At 55.6% G+C, this 10,554-nt stretch overlaps 1 long non-coding RNA gene across 1 annotated transcript; it reads right to left on the minus strand.

Annotated features, from left to right (window-relative positions):
- Positions 1–392: 392 nt before the first annotated feature.
- Positions 393–10,134, minus strand: LOC123943266. Its single transcript, XR_006818603.1, has 4 exons — positions 9,956–10,134; positions 8,735–8,798; positions 8,283–8,410; positions 393–2,026 (listed from the first exon to the last, which is right to left on the minus strand). It is a non-coding gene; the product is annotated as an uncharacterized LOC123943266 (long non-coding RNA).
- Positions 10,135–10,554: the final 420 nt, after the last annotated feature.

The following is a 10,554-nucleotide window of genomic DNA, read 5'->3' on the forward strand; positions in this document are numbered from 1 at the left end:
TGCAACACCACCAGCATCCTCCTGGATCTCTTACCCTAAGTTGGTTAATAGAAGTTAAGCGCCCCCCGCCAAAAAAGAAGTTAAGCCCATTATATTAATAGTGTCTTTAATTTTTTTCAATGAAAGCGTTCCATAGGCATAAAGGAACAAGTAACAGTACAGAAGAAGGCATCTGTCCATCTTCCAACTCTGGAAGTTTCCAGAAACTCTTCAGATACAAGCATACTTAGAACTGACTTTTTTTTTTTTAAGATTTTATTTATTTATTTGACAGAGAGAGATCACAAGTAGGCAGAGAGACAGGCAGAGAGAGGAGGAAGCAGGCTCCCCGCGGAGCAGAGAGCCCGATGCGGGGCTCGATCCCAGGACCCTGGGATCGTGACCTGAGCTGAAGGCAGAGGCCTAACCCACTGAACCACCTTTAAATACATGTAAATAAAATCATACTCTGTGGCCTGCTCTGCAATTTATTCTCTTCACACATCAATATATACTGGCCAACCTTCCATATCAGCACACAGAGATCTACCATTTTCAGTGCTTTTCGGAGCTGTATAATATTCCACCGTATGACCAGACCATAGGTTCATTTCCATGTTCTTACATTCTTAAAAAGAAAATGCTCTGACAAACATCTTTGTACACATTTTTTTGGAAATTTTACATATAGAACCATAGAGTAAATTCCTAGCGGTGTAGTTTGTGACTAAGTCTGTATGTCTTTTACATTCTGATGTAGCCACATTACAGAATATACTGTACGATTTACATTCTCCAGCCAACAGTGTTTGAGTGTCTTAAAACAGACACGTGATGGTAGAGAAAGGCACCAAAAGAGACAGCTGTAAAATTCAGGCTACGCAGGCAACTAAGAGGTCCTCAGAGAATGGGCCTGTTGTTCCCAGGGCAGGAGCCAGTGGCTTCCTCCTGTCCGGGCCTGTGCATGCTGGTGGCCTAGGGGTACCCTGAGTCAGAGGGGAATGGGGCCTACAAGGGTGCTGGGGGGAGAGGGCAGGCCGGCATGGCTAGAGTCCTGCCTGGTTTCCTGTGGCCACTGTCTCTGCCCTGCCTGGTCTTCTTGGGGGGAGTTTATTTCGGGGCCTCTGGAGAAGGGGTTGGGCAGAGGCAGAGGGTGTAGTCCTCACCAAAGGCACCCAGGAATGTGTCAGAGGAGAGAGAGAAAGAGGAGTGGGGGATCCCATCCCTGGGAGAGACGGGACGTCAAGAACCCCTGACTAATGAATAGTGAGTTTGCCCTTGAACCTCACTGGGCTTCGCCATTCTCAGGCACAGAACAAGAGCCGAGACACGTCTGAGCCCAGCTGCACAGGGACGGCGGCGGTTCATCTCAGACACTTTGACAGGCCGGGCCTTTCCCCTGCATAGCTCAGGTCTGCCTCCCGGCTCCCGTGGCAACAGCAGAGCGGCGTGGCTCCTAGGTCCAGGCCCTGCCTGCTGTGAGCAGGAGGAGGGAGGAAGAGGAGCACCAAGGGGAGGACAGCTGGGGAGAGGGAGTCGTTAACTCCTAGAAGGCTGGAGCCCCTAGCTTTGGCAAACTCCCAGCATGCTGCCCTTGCCCTTCTGGGGTGGCAAGAGGGATGGCAGAGAGTGGCCGTCTGCTCGAGGCCCGGGCAGAAGCCCTCAGACCTGAACAGGCACACGGTGTGACCAGAGCAGAGACAGGGGCCCACAGGCCAAAGGCCAAGGCCCCTCCCTGCGGGATGGTCGGGGTATGTCTCCCCAGGTCCTTTGCCAAGTCCCGGATGCACAGGGAGGGGAACGGTTCTTGCGTCTCTGCCCACGGCCGCCTCATCCCTCCGGGCCCCTGACTGCTGCTGCCTTGGGATGGCAGCTCCTACACTTTCCCCTTCTGCTTGGCTTCTCCCCTGCTGATGACCTCCCAAGTCCTGGAGTGACGTGGCTCTGGACTCCAATCCTGTGACCTTGGCAAGACCTACAGCTCCTCTCTGTCTCCGTCTTCAGAGATGATGAAAAGAGGCTGTCCCATCACACTGCACGGGACAATCTAAAGATAAGAGAATATAATATGTGAGAAGGAGCTTTGCACTCTGGGGAGGAAGGTGTCCTATAAATCTCATTCAGGTATTATTAGGGCTGGAAGTAGGTATTTCTGCTCCCTGGGGCTAGGGGAGGAGCTCCCCTGAGATTGTTCTGGAACCTCCCCAACACAGCAGGCCTGAAACTCAAAGACAAGAGGTCAGGAAAGACAACAGGTTATGTCTGTGGCCTCTGGAACCCCCGGGTTCAGCTAGCACTGGGAGGTAAAAGAGAATAACCCTATAATTTCAAGGTGTTTTACCTATATTATCTCTAGGCCTCGCTGCAACTTGATGAAAAAGGTGTGGTTATTCTCATTTTAGAAATAAGAAAAGAGGATCAGAGAGGTAAAGAACTGGCCCCAGGTCACACTGGCCATAAAAGGCCCTGAGCCCACAGCCACCTGATTCCATGGCCCACACTTACGCCCACACCTTGGCACAGCCCCCAGGCCGGTTGTGCTGGAGGGAGGGGCCGGGCTCTGACAAGTAGCCTCTCCCCCAAGCTTTGCTTCTGGGCCTTTGAGCATCAGAGATTGAAGGCCCTGGCCCAGGGGAGTAGGGTGGGGTGAGCCCCAAGGAGGATACTACAAAACCACCCTGAGGGTCGGCCGGTGACAAACAGAGCCACCAGGGTAAATGAGTGTCAGAGGAAAGAGAAACAGCCAAGAAGGCTCCAGATCAGAGGCTGGGAACAGACTCTGCTCAGACGTGCTCTCGGGCCTAAGCCTTGCTCCAGGGCAGGTCCCCACCCAGCTTCATGTCACTTGCAGGCACAGAGCTGGGTTTTCATGTTCATAGCCTCTGGGTAAGGGTGTCTCCCTGCATCCCAGGGCAGCTTGAAGGGAACCACAGGAGCTGTGTTTCCTGTGAGCCAGGGGACTGGGGCCACAGACCGCTGGCGGGTAACAGGGGAGAAAAAGCAGGACCAACTTCCGGGTTGTAAAATGTCCCAGCTAAAAGGCGCCTTCGATGCCATTCTATCCAATGCTCCTTGTCCAGGCCAGCACATCCAAGGCTATTCATACTCAGCAGGAACACGGGCTGGGGTCCAAGTCTCTGATTTCCAGGTGAGCGGGGCTGCATCCTCCTAGGCCCTCGTCACTCTACCACGCCACCTGGGCCCTCAAAGGCAAGGATTTCACCCAAGGAGACAAGGGCCCGAAGCTGGGAAGGACCTCAGCTCACGGCCCTGTGTTGTTGGGTCCCCTGCCAGGTGGGATTCCGGGGTCCCGCGCCAGTCTGACCTGAGCTGCTCCGAATGCAAAGAGATCCGGGGATCCATCCTCCAACCTTGTCAGGAACTGCCCTCGAGGGAAGTCTGCGTGCTTTGCTGATGAACAGACACGTGACAGGGCAGAAAGACACAAAGACAAATGAACTTATTCCAGCCCAGCTGTGCCCTCCCCAGGGCTGATGGTTTGGGCCTGCTGCCACGGTGACTGGCCGGTGCCCATGGTTAAATATTCTGTATATTGTCGCTGTGCTCATTCCTCACAACCTAGCCGTATTAACTGACCTTGAGGAGCTCAACGACTTCATACCTGCCCCATTCCTAACAGGGAAAAGGAGAAGGAAAATGAACCCTATTAGGTGTTTCCCATGTACTTAATACTCCTCACAGCAGCTCTGAGCTAGGGATCTTTCCTCCCATTTTACAGATGAGGGTTGAGAGACTGAGAGTTGGGGGGCCCTGCTGCGCAGGGATGCCAGGAGCAGAGCTCGGATCTGGGCCTCGGCCCACGGCATCTCCTCCCCCCTGTGCCCCTTCTCCAGCTCAAGTCCCAGGCTGGGGCCACTCTGGCCTGGTGCGCCTGAAGCTTCCAAACCATGTGGGTCTGTGCTCGGCATCCCTGCCTCCGTTTCCTTTCTCCCCGGCTCTCTCGGGGCTGCTCTGTCAAAGCTGGCGAGCCAGGAAGGCACACTGTCCAGCAAATCCCTCTCTTCTGACCAGCCCGGAGAGGCTGCAGGAGGAAGGAATCCCTACCCGTTGCAGATTTCTATTTCCACCCGGGAAAGGGAGCCAGAGGACTAAGGAGGCGGGGGGAAAGGGTGTGGGCAGTTAAGACCCTAGCCAAGCAGACATGGCGGAGGAGCCTGTCTTGGGACTTCTCTTCCCCAGGAACAAAGGAGAAGGTGATGCTGGCTGCCTGTGGGGCCTGCGCGCCGGTCCTCCACGGGGCACCACTCATGTGGGGTCCGGCCTCAGGACGGGGAGCCGCGCTTAGAATGTGATTCCCTGGCTTTGCGTGATGCTCGGTTAGCGGAGTGCGACTCCCAGGATCCCCTGTCACCTCCAAAAGCCTCTGCCAGCCCGCCCCCCACCACCACGCTGATCACCAGATTAAGGAGCTCAAGGCTACAGCTGAGGCAGCTAAAACCAGGAGGGGAGGGCCAGGGAGGGCAGCGGGCAGCCTCCCAGGGCCCTCCCTGCCCTCTCTCCCCCACTCCTACTGTGGGCCCTATTCTCTCATTCCTGCCATGAGCTCTAATCCCTGTACCCTTCCTCACTGAGCTCATGCGAACCCCTCACCCCCCCAGAGATACCCAGCTGGAGCTTGGAGCAGCCCAGGAGACTGGGTGGGGAGGGGACGAGGTGGGGGGGGCAGCCGCGATGGTAAGAGTACAGGCCGGTGGGGGCCGGCTGGAGCCTCATGTGAGGGAAGGACGGTGAGCGCCGGAAGGCAGGCCCAGGGCCTCCCTGCCTGGACTGGGCGCCACCAAGGGTAATCCCAGAGGCTCCCTGTGGGACCCTCTGGCCAGCTGCCGGACTGCAGAACGAGGGGCATCCCGCCTCCCACACACGGGAGGAGAGAGGAGGCAGAGTGCCAGAGAGGGGGGAGGCTGGCAAAGGACGAGAGGAGGAATTGGGACATTCAAAGCTTTTCCCTCAAGACCCCAGTATTTCCTGAACCGAAGCCATCCTGAGCCACTGAAATCACGAACACAGGAAGAGAGGTTCCCTTCTGTAAGGATGCTGTCACCAGATCCGCAAGAAATGACATGGGATGGGTCCGTCCCTGATAAAGACCCCACAGGAAGGAACTGGAGGTTTTGGCACGGGGCTGTCTAGACTGTGAGGACCACAGGCTTGTCATTTCAATGACTGGGAAGCAGTGGCGGAAGGGCCAGTGGGGCTGAGTGGGGGGAAGGCAAAGAAACGCCCGAAAGCCAGAACCCCGGTCACTGGATCCGGAGACCCCTGCACCTGGACAAGAGGGGCCATGCCCCGTGTCCCCCTGCACCTGCCAGGGTGACCGCAGAGAGCTGGAGATCTGAAGGCAGGATCCAGAAAGTTGTCTGAAGACTCAGTTCAGCAGGCACCCAGCCCCTTCTCAGCCCCGTGCCCCATGCCAGGGCCTGGAGGGGGCGACACACACCCAGGACCCTGGCCAGCAGCTGCTCTCACTCCAGCTTCTCCTCTGCTGCCACTGCCAAGCTCCCTTCTGCCGGGCAGGGGCGGGAGGAGAAGCGCTTAGGTTGCTAACAGGGGGTCTGTGAGGCCTGCGCAGAGGCCTCTGCCAGCTCCCAATCCCTTACCCACTCCAAAAACAGAGGCCCATTTCCTTTCAAGGGAAAGGAAATCCCACTGTACCCTTCCTCACCCCGGGGCCAGAATGCACCAGTCCCATCCCGTTCCTGTCCTTGTGCTATACCAGGGAGTGGAACATTAACACAGCTTTGCAATGATCGCTGTCATAGACTTTCTGAGCTAGAAGGAACAGAGAGATTCCTGAGTTCAACTCACTCATTTGGCCAGTGAGAACACTGAGATTTGGGGTGCGGGGGAGAACTGGCCTGCCCGAGGCCACAAAGCCAGCCAGAGGCAAGGACATGCCTCGTGCCTGTCTACCAGACACCTCTCCCGTTTGGCGCCTGAAAGAGGACTTCTCCCTCGTATCCCAAATAAGATCCCGGCCCAAATGTGGGCAGCAGGGGTCTGGGGCCAAGGGAGGCCGTAATGCGATAAGCAGACTGGCCATCTGGCTCGGGGACGGAGAAGAGCCCAGACTGGCCGCTTCTGCTGCCCGTCCCAGGGGGCCCTGTGTCACGAGAGACAGACTGCCAGATGGACAGGCACTGGCCTGGGTCTGGGTGGAAGCCAGTGAGTTCCCTGTAGTCAGAACTAACCAACTTTCAGAAGTAGTGGGGGAAGAAGGGAGGAAGCAAAGCCTGCCCCCCCCCCCCCCATACACAAAGGGCAGAGAGAGAGAAAAGCAGGATGAGGAAGCCGGGACTCCCACCCAGCCTCCGAGCCTGGCTTCCCAGGTAGGCCCAGCCTCACGCTCAGCCCTGCAGCCACAAACAGGTCCCCCTCCCAGGGAAAGGCAAACACATCTCCCCCGGCACCTTCTCAGACATGCATGCAAAACTAATTAACATGGGGAGACATGCGAGCAGCCGGCCAGCTCCACACCCTCGAGTCCACGCAAACAAGGCGAGCCCTTGTCCGGGGAACGTGCACAAAGCTTTGTTGCTAATTTAGGCATCTGTCTCTGTCTGGCCTGGTCCTCCTGCCTGCGCTGGGGTTTTTCCCAGCCCCTCGGACAATGCTGGGAACAGGCCCGCCGATCCCTTATTCAAATCACACCCAGGACAATGAGCTCATTGTGCAGGCCACAGAAAAGGGGATGCCGGGGTGGGTGGGTGCGGGGGGTGTGTACCGGGGCATCGGGAGAGGAGAAGGGTTGGGGGGGAGTGAAGAAAATGGGAACCCAGGAAAGTGTTTACTAACACAGCCCCTGCAGCTGCTTGGGCCCCCTCCCCTCCCCCGCCTGGCTGGCAGCTGGGGAGAAGCCTCGGGACTCCGAGGTGGGGGCCCCAGAGTGGCTGCGGGGCCAGTGGTCAGCAAAGTCTGGCTCGAACCTCCACCTTCGACAGTCCTATCCCTGCATGTCCGCGGCCAGACACGTTTTTGCAGAGACAGGCTTGGGGGCTCTTTCACGTCATACCGTCGACTGAGCAGTGTCGCGCACAGATCCTCAGGCAGAGGAGACAGGGCTTGGGGGGAGAGGTGCTGGCGGCTGTGCGGGGTGGGACCTGCTGCCTCGGCCATTGTCTTCAGGCAGCGTTTCATTTTCTCCTCCTTCCCAGCTAATAAATTAGAGAGGAGACCGTGAGCTGCGAAAGGACAGGCTCCCCACGGACGGCGGGGCGGGCGGGTGAGTCTGGGGGGCCCCCGGCAGATGGGGTTCACCCAACCTAGCTCACACCACACCTGGTCAGACCCTCTCAGGCAGCACCACACAATGAGCATCATTAAGAAAACCACACACACACACGCACACGACATGTACATGTGTAAGCGCGTGCGTGTGTGTGTACACAGATACACACATCTATATAAATTCCTGAGATCCCCGAGGGGCTAGGTCTGGGGCTCTGAAATGCCCTCCCTCCTACCAATACCCCCCCAGCTCCTTGTCGCACTGAGCAGCCCGGACAGGCCGATGTAAACAGACACACACAGCCTGACACTGACACGCAGACACAAAAAGAAACACACACACCCGGAGGCCGCCCCAGACACACACGCTGCAATGGTGTAATGAATGCAGGACCGGAGTGCATTCAGTCGAAAGCCCACAGGACGGCTCGCCCAGCACCAGGGTGGCTGAAAGGTTACGGAGAGGCTGCACGCTAGCTCCTGCCCACCTCCTCCCTCGCCCCGTCTCCCAGGACCGCTGGCCATGCGGGAGGTGGAGGAAAACACCATTCCAGGCATCCAGACGGAGGCAGGTGCCTCTGGAGACAGAAAAGTTTGGAATGGTTCTCAGCTCTCAGGGTTGTCGGAGGTGCTCTGAAAAAATTTTTTCTTTAATACTGAAACATAGGTCTTTCATTATCAATTACCCTGCATTTCAAGATGGTGTGTCTTAAAGCCAGGGGAACAAGGGGATGCTGCCTGGTATCCTTTCCGCATGCAGCAGAATCCACAGGTTGGGGTGATTTCTTCCGTCAGTTAAAATAGTAAGCGGGCACCTGGGTGGCTCAGTGGTTTAAGCTGCTGCCTTCGGCTCAGGTCATGATCTCAGGGTCCTGGGATCGAGTCCCGCATCGGGCTCTCTGCTCGGCAGGGAGCCTGCTTCCCTCTCACTCTCTCTGCCTGCTTCTCTGCCTACTTGTGATCTCTCTCTGTCAAATAAATAAATAAAATCTTTAAAAAAAAAAAATTTAAAATAGTAAGCAAGGTATAGAGGGTCAAGAGGAACACAAATAGTTTACCTCTCAGAGACCTTTTAAAACATGCTGCTCAGGATGACTCAGTGGTGACTCCCTCTCCACTGGCCCAGAGGCATGGAACTGGATTAGGTCGAACCATGCAAAATTATCAATCTTCGACTGGTCTAGATCTATAAGAAAGAAATTTCATAGAGGTCAACCTAATAGGCAGCTGGTTTTAAGAACCATCAGCAGGGGGAGGAGGGGTCCTTTTTATTTCCTCCCCAAACTGGGTTATTTTATTCCTGAAGATGAAAAAAAAAATAGTAACCCAAGACCCAAATCAATCTGGGACCCGCCGCCTATAGCCGCTAACTACCTCATGCACAGAGCCTGCTGCGGCCACTGGAATGATCTGGGGACTCGCATGTGCGTGCGTGCGTGTGCACGTGCACACACACACACACACACACACACACACACACACCTGCCATCTGCGTCAGGCCAGGACTCACCTTCCGACTCTTCCTCCAGGGCTCTTGCCTCTCCTTTCCCTGCTGTCAGCTTCTGGACTGTGTCCTGGAGGCGACAGAAGGAACATGAGAGGAAAACAGGACCTCTGTGCCCCTGGCTTCTCCTCTAGAGGCATGGCAGGGGCTAGCACGGGAGTCCACGCACGCACTCTGTCCTGGAGGAAAGGTCAGCCTCGACGCTTCACCACTAAAGCCCGACTGGCTACACAAACAGAAACCCAAGGCCAGTCTCCGGGCGTACAACATTCATTCAGACTCCCTCTCGAAGAGCCTCATGAGGGAAGTCAGAAGGGCACCGAGGCCACCCAGCGTAGGGAAGGCCCGCTGCTGGCCAGCATCAGGATAACCACGCCTGGTCACTCCCTGCATCTTCCTGGGAAATCTCTCTCGTGTTCCTCTGGGTTCCCAGGGAAGGAAAGGCGAAAGGTTTGGAAGCAGAATCGAGAACTACTCTGTATCTCACTACTTGCTTCCTACTTGCCCACCAAGGAAAGCCTGCTTCACGTGTGGTCATCCTGCGCACGAGAGCAGTCGGCCGGTCCATACAGAAGCCGAGGGAAGATACTTCCACGGAGTGACTTCTAGTGGCCAAGGACCTGGGGCTCCATTCAAAGACCTGGAGTGACCTTCCATAAAGACAGTCCCTCCTACATCTTTGACAAGTACTTTAAAAATACCACGTAATTTCTAGGGTTTTTTTTTTGTTTTTAGTTTTTAGTTTTTAATTTATTCGACAGACAAAGATCACAAGTAGGCAGAGAGGCAGGCAGAGAGAGGAGGAAGCAGGCTCCCTGAGGAACAGAGAGCCCGAAGCGGGGCTCGATCCCAGGACCCTGGGATCATGACCTGAGCCGAAAGCAGAGGCCTTAACCCACTGAGCCACCCAGGTGCCCCAATTTCTAGGGTTTTATCCTTCTAAAACACACACACACACACACACACACACACACACACACACACACACACACTGACTTCGACAAGAAAACCACCAAAGTGATAGTAATAATAAAATTAAATCTGTTTGGCCTTCCCACCCCTGGGGGCAAGGGATGGACCGACAGAGCTCACTGTCTGGGTTTTAGGACCAGGGGGTTCCTCTGCAGGGTGGGCCCCAGCCTAGGGGCTTCATAAATGACTCTTCCAAACTCCAGATGTGTTGAGAGGAGGCAGCTGGGTGCCCACTGTTGACATATGCAGGCTTACCTGCCAGCCGCTCTACTCAGGATCCAGTCTGAGCAGAACCAGGAGAGGACTCTAGCTGGATGCCCCAAACAATATCTGATTTCTTCCAAGGAGGAGAAACCTGTATGTGAATTCACCCAGATGTCATTTGTTATTTGACTGCACTTAAGGTGCTCCTTACCGATCCCACACGGAAATCTCGATAGGTTACTGCCATACTGATTCCTAAGATCCAAGTTGTTTCTTCAGTGAAGAAAAGGCAATTGTGATCTCACGGTTTCTACACAGAACCAAGGGACTCTGGAAAATTAAAGTTCTAGCCCAGGCTAATGGCAACTTAAGGTCACCATAGGCAATGCATGAAATGGCCTCTGACCCCGCTCACCCAGGCTCCTGGGCCACAGAGAGGGGCGGGGAGGCCAGGAAACTGCCAACTGGTGAGAACTGTCATACCTCCAGCCCCCACTCATCCAGGACCCCCTCCCCCAGCCTGGCCTTCCCAACCTGGACGGACGGATGAAGTTCTGTATTACACAAGTCTGAAGTGCTGAGCAAGGGGCCGTGGTTTGCTTCTCTGTATCCCCAAGGCATTGTCCAGAGCCTGACCACATAGTGCTTGG

Source organism: Meles meles, chromosome 6 (genome assembly GCF_922984935.1).
Source record: "Meles meles chromosome 6, mMelMel3.1 paternal haplotype, whole genome shotgun sequence".
Lineage (NCBI taxonomy): Eukaryota > Metazoa > Chordata > Mammalia > Carnivora > Mustelidae > Meles > Meles meles.